The 5,839-nt window shown below is 41.7% G+C and overlaps 3 non-coding genes across 3 annotated transcripts; all 3 read left to right on the top strand.

Moving 5' to 3' along the window:
• Window positions 1-4,292: 4,292 nt before the first annotated feature.
• TRNAT-CGU (transfer RNA threonine (anticodon CGU)) lies at window positions 4,293-4,365 on the top strand. The gene has a single exon. It is a non-coding gene; the product is annotated as a tRNA-Thr (tRNA).
• A 382-nt stretch (window positions 4,366-4,747) lies between these two features.
• On the top strand, window positions 4,748-4,820 carry TRNAT-CGU (transfer RNA threonine (anticodon CGU)). Its single transcript has one exon. It is a non-coding gene; the product is annotated as a tRNA-Thr (tRNA).
• A 382-nt stretch (window positions 4,821-5,202) lies between these two features.
• Window positions 5,203-5,275, top strand: TRNAT-CGU (transfer RNA threonine (anticodon CGU)). Its single transcript has one exon. It is a non-coding gene; the product is annotated as a tRNA-Thr (tRNA).
• The last annotated feature ends 564 nt before the right edge of the window (window positions 5,276-5,839 follow it).

The following is a 5,839-nucleotide window of genomic DNA, read 5'->3' as shown; positions in this document are numbered from 1 at the left end:
CGTTACTGATAGTTTGTTGAATGCATGGTCGGGAAGATTGAGATGTTTTGATAGAGGTAGACTTGGGGCTGATTTCGCATGGGCTCTGTGATTATAAAAGCGAATCCTAAACGGTGTTTCTGTTTGTCCGATGTACTGCATACCACAAACACGTTGCATTCGAGTAGGTATACCACATTAGAGGAATCGCATGTTAGGTTTCCTCGTATGTTAATCGAAAACTTGGATTGCGTGCTGGTTGCTTTGTCTGTTTCTCGCATCGCCTTACATACAAGACATCGTGGCTTTAAACAAGGGCGGCATGAATTATTGGGGGTGGTGTGTTAATTTGGGAGTAGTCAAGAGTGTCTTTGAGGTTACGTGGTCGTCGGTCAACGACGCCTGGAGCGGATGGGAATGCGCGTTTCAGACGTTCACTTTGTTCCAGAATGTTGTATTGTCGTTTAAGGATTTTGTTTACATCGGGGAAGTTTGGGCTGTGTGTCAAGCAGAGGTTTGTTCGTTTTTGGTCTTCTCGTGGTGGTCGCGTCATAAGTAAGTCTTCACGCTTCAGTTTTCTCGCTTTTTGAACAGCGTCATTAATTACATGTGGGGGGTATTTTTGTTTCTCGAGCATAAGTTTTAGCCTCTGTGAGCTCGTGTCAAAGTCAGCGTCTCTAGAGCAGATTCGCTTAAACCGGTGAGCCTGGCTGTATGGAATACTGTTTTTACAGTGGCGTGGGTGATCGCTTTGGTAATGGATTTATTGTTGTCGATCCGTTGGTTTGCGATATAGGGTTGTAGAGAGCTTCTCTTCTTCTATGGTTATGGTAACATCAAGAAAATTTACGGTAACTTGCGATTATGTGTGTGTGAAGTGTATGTTCGGATGTACAGCATTGTAAGTGTCGATAAAGCTGAGAAGTTCGTCCTCGCTGTGGGTACAAATAAGAAAGATGTCGTCTATGTATCTTCTGTATAACATTGGTTTCAAAGAACTTTGTGCAAGAAATTCAGATTCTAGCTTTTCCATAAATATGTTGGCATAATTAGGTGCCATTTTGGTGCCCATAGCGGTCCCGCTGATTTGTCGAAAATACTCTTGGTTAAACTCGAATGAAATTATTCAAGGACCATCCTCGTCAAAGTTGCAATGGCAGAGAAATCTTGGGTGTTAGATGGTCTATGGTTTGTGTACATGTTTTGTAATGCAGCTATGCCGTCATCGTGAGGAATATTTGTATATAATGAAGAGACATCAATTCCTCACGATGACGGCATAGCTGCATTACAAAACATGTACACAAACTATAGACAATCTAAGACCCCAGATTTCTCTGCCATTGCAACTTTGACGAGGATGGTCCTTGAAATAAATTCATTAGAGTTTAACCGAGAGTATTTTCGACAAATCAGCGGGATCGCTATGGGCACAAAAATGGCACCTAATTATGCCAACATATTTAAGGGAAAGCTAGATTCTGAATGTCTTGCACAAAGTTCCTTGAAACCAACGTTATACAGAAGATACATAGATGACATCTTTCTTATTTGGACCCACAGCGAGGACGAACTTCTCAGCTTTATCGATACTTACAATGCTGTACATCCGAACATACACTTCGCACACACATACTCGCAAGTTACTGTAAATTTTCTTGATGTTACCATAACGATAGAAGAAGAGAAGCTCTCTACAACCCTATATCGAAAACCAACGATCGACAACAATACCTGCATTACCAAAGCGATTACCCACGCCACTGTAAAAAGAGTATTCCATACAGCCAGGCTCACCGGTTTAAGCGAATCTGCTCTAGAGACGCTGACTTTGACACGAGCTCACAGAGGCTAAAACTTATGCTCGAGAAACAAAATACCCCCCACATGTAATTAATGACGCTTTTCAAAAAGCGAGAAAACTAAAGCATGAAGACTTACTTATGAAGCGACCACCACGAGAAGACCAAAAACGAACAAACCTCTGCTTGACTTACAGCACAAACTTCCCCAATGTAAACAAAACCCTTAAACGGCATTACAACATTCTGGAACAAAGTGAACGTCTGAAACGCGCATTCCCATCCACTCCAGGTTTCGTTTACCGACGACCACGTAACCTCAAAGACACCCTTGTCCACTCCCAAATTAACACATCACCTCCCAATAATTCATGTTGCCCTTGTTTAAAGCCACAATGTCTTGTATGTAAGGCGATGCGAGAAACAGACAAAGCAACCAGCACGCAATCCAAGTTTTCGATTAACATACGAGGAAACCTAACATGCGATTCCTCTAATGTGGTATACCTACTCGAATGCAACGTGTGTGTGGTATGCAGTACATCGGACAAACAGAAACACCGTTTAGGATTCGCTTCTATAATCACAGAGCCCATGCGAAATCAGCCCCAAGTCTACCTCTATCAAAACATCTCAATCTTCCCGACCATGCATTCAACAAACTGTCAGTAACGCTCTTAGAGACGGGATTTAAATCAAATCGAAAACGTGAACAACGAGAGTCATACCTTATCAACCGACTTAACATCCTCGATAGATGAATAAATGAGAATCCTGGTACACTTGCAGCAATTAAAGCATTAGAAAGCAAGAACAGCAACAATGAAAATAGTAACTGAGTTCAAGGCACTGCAGCTGCGAAGGGCACTGGACAACCCAAAACAATTCCAAGTGTAACTACTCTTCCTAAGTGCAGCTGTCGTCTGTATTCTGTTTTGTTTTACTACCCAATGTATTGTGCCATGCATGACATGCCCAACAGCAACCCTGTGCACAGCCGGGAGGCCCCCACTACACGCGTAATCCAGAAGCGGGCAAGGAATTCACATTGCGCCCGCTTGCCAGCCTCTACCGCAATACGGGGCACCCCTCTTTTTACGACGAAATGTTGACAGGGCGCCAGGTAGTTAGAGGCTTAGAACTTCCTAAAATGCCCGCTTACCAGCCTCTGCCACAATACGCGGCACCCCTCCTTCTACGACGAACTGTTTACGGGACTCAGAGTAGTTAAATGCTTAGGACTTCCTAAAAAGAGTAGTTAAAGGCTTAGGAATTCCTAAATAGAGTAGTTAATGGCTTAGGAATTCCTAAAAAAGCTCTTTTTTGTCCCCCACCGAACCGCCAGTGCCAGGAGGCGCCATCTTATCCGGAGGAATGCGTTAGTGAAAGGAAACATACACAGACCGCTGACATCAGAAAGGTGAAGCGGAGAAGGGGGAGAGAGATGAAGGGGGAAGTGGAGGGAAGAGTGGAGGGGGGAAGTGGAAGGAAGAGTGGAAGGGGGCGCCCGAGGAGAGTCCATCATATAATATTTTTCTCTTCTTCTTCTCTTTTTTTCTTTTTCTTTTCTTTTTCATTTTTTTCCTTTTTTTCTTTTCTGTCTTTTTTCCTCTTTCCTTGCCCTCTGATTTGAGATTGTATAAAGCTGAGCACCAACAAACTGTATCTTTAATCCTGATGAAGGCCAGACTCTAGGCCGAAACGTCGAAATAAACCACGTTGTGACCGCTCACGGAGGATCTACTGGACTATATGCAACGCTACGGCCACTCAACCACCATGCCTGCCTATATATATATATATATATAAAGAACACAAGCGAGTACACGTACGAAAGAGCAATACTTTTATGCCAACGTTTCAGCCGTGGCACGGCCTTCGTCAGGGAAACGGCTGAAACGTTGGCATAAAAGTATTGCCACGGCTGAAACGTTGGCATAAAAGTATTGCTCTTTCGTACGTGTACTCGCTTGTGTTCTTTATACGTACCAGACCCCTTGAACTTCCTGCTGAATATATATATATATATATATATATATATATATATATATATATATATATATATATATATATATATATATATATATATATATATATATATATATATATTCCGATTCCTGCTTACAGTTGGTAATTTTTTCATCCACTTTTCTTTCTTCTTATTTACATTCCATTAATGTTAATAACTTCCCCTGTACATTCCTTGGCATTACTGTCTGTTATATCTCATTATTATTGTGTTAAAACACGGAAAAACGAGCCCTTAGGTATACACTTCTTTCCCTTATTTCATTGAACGAGGGTCTCGTACTGGCAGACTTGGTGTGTTTAGGTTGTATAAGAGGGACAATTATTCAGCTGCCCGCTCATAATAAGTTCACGTGCTACGTGACGCCAAACATGCGCATAAGAGTGTTTTCACACTCGTTGTTTGGCTTATAGATGGCGCTGACTGTCGCTCCTACTTCTAAATTCACAGATAAACCCAAAAAAGTGGATGGAGGGAGTGCCGCTGTAATAGCTCAGTGGTTAGAGCATCGAACGCGTAATTCGAAGGTCGTAGGTTCGATTCCTGCTTACAGTTGGTAATTTTTTCATCCACTTTTCTTTCTTCTTATTTACATTCCATTAATGTTAATAACTTCCCCTGTACATTCCTTGGCATTACTGTCTGTTATATCTCATTATTATTGTGTTAAAACACGGAAAAACGAGCCCTTAGGTATACACTTCTTTCCCTTATTTTATTGAACGAGGGTCTCGTACTGGCAGACTTGGTGTGTTTAGGTTGTATAAGAGGGACAATTATTCAGCTGCCCGCTCATAATAAGTTCACGTGCTACGTGACGCCAAACATGCGCATAAGAGTGTTTTCACACTCGTTGTTTGGCTTATAGATGGCGCTGACTGTCGCTCCTACTTCTAAATTCACAGATAAACCCAAAAAAGTGGATGGAGGGAGTGCCGCTGTAATAGCTCAGTGGTTAGAGCATCGAACGCGTAATTCGAAGGTCGTAGGTTCGATTCCTGCTTACAGTTGGTAATTTTTTCATCCACTTTTCTTTCTTCTTATTTACATTCCATTAATGTTAATAACTTCCCCTGTACATTCCTTGGCATTACTGTCTGTTATATCTCATTATTATTGTGTTAAAACACGGAAAAACGAGCCCTTAGGTATACACTTCTTTCCCTTATTTCATTGAACGAGGGTCTCGTACTGGCAGACTTGGTGTGTTTAGGTTGTATAAGAGGGACAATTATTCAGCTGCCCGCTCATAATAAGTTCACGTGCTACGTGACGCCAAACATGCGCATAAGAGTGTTTTCACACTCGTTGTTTGGCTTATAGATGGCGCTGACTGTCGCTCCTACTTCTAAATTCACAGATAAACCCAAAAAAGTGGATGGAGGGAGTGCCGCTGTAATAGCTCAGTGGTTAGAGCATCGAACGCGTAATTCGAAGGTCGTAGGTTCGATTCCTGCTTACAGTTGGTAATTTTTTCATCCACTTTTCTTTCTTCTTATTTACATTCCATTAATGTTAATAACTTCCCCTGTACATTCCTTGGCATTACTGTCTGTTATATCTCATTATTATTGTGTTAAAACACGGAAAAACGAGCCCTTAGGTATACACTTCTTTCCCTTATTTTTTATATATATATATATATATATATATATATATATATATATATATATATTTATATATATATCAGCGGCCATTAACTTGTTTGCTCTCGTCTTCTGCCACAGCGTCACATTATATATATTAGCTACGTAGCTATCGCATGAAGCGTGAACCATTCAGTGGACAGAAAACGACGAAGATGACTGGTTTGCTCGCTCTGTGTGCGGCGCTCCAATTTTATTGGTGTAAACACACTGGCAAATAGTCACGTACCGTCTAATTATACGTAACATATTTGTGGTGGACGTGCTGGTCTTTACCTGTACCCATCACGAAGCTCCGCAACAGCCGCATCATCATGGGTCCTACCATGTCACAGGTTCAAGGTGCATCGTATTCACCCCCCGCCTCTTTTGTGACTCCTACC

Source organism: Rhipicephalus microplus, unplaced genomic scaffold (genome assembly GCF_043290135.1).
Source record: "Rhipicephalus microplus isolate Deutch F79 unplaced genomic scaffold, USDA_Rmic scaffold_13, whole genome shotgun sequence".
Lineage (NCBI taxonomy): Eukaryota > Metazoa > Arthropoda > Arachnida > Ixodida > Ixodidae > Rhipicephalus > Rhipicephalus microplus.
This window is presented reverse-complemented; position numbering and strand designations above follow the sequence as displayed.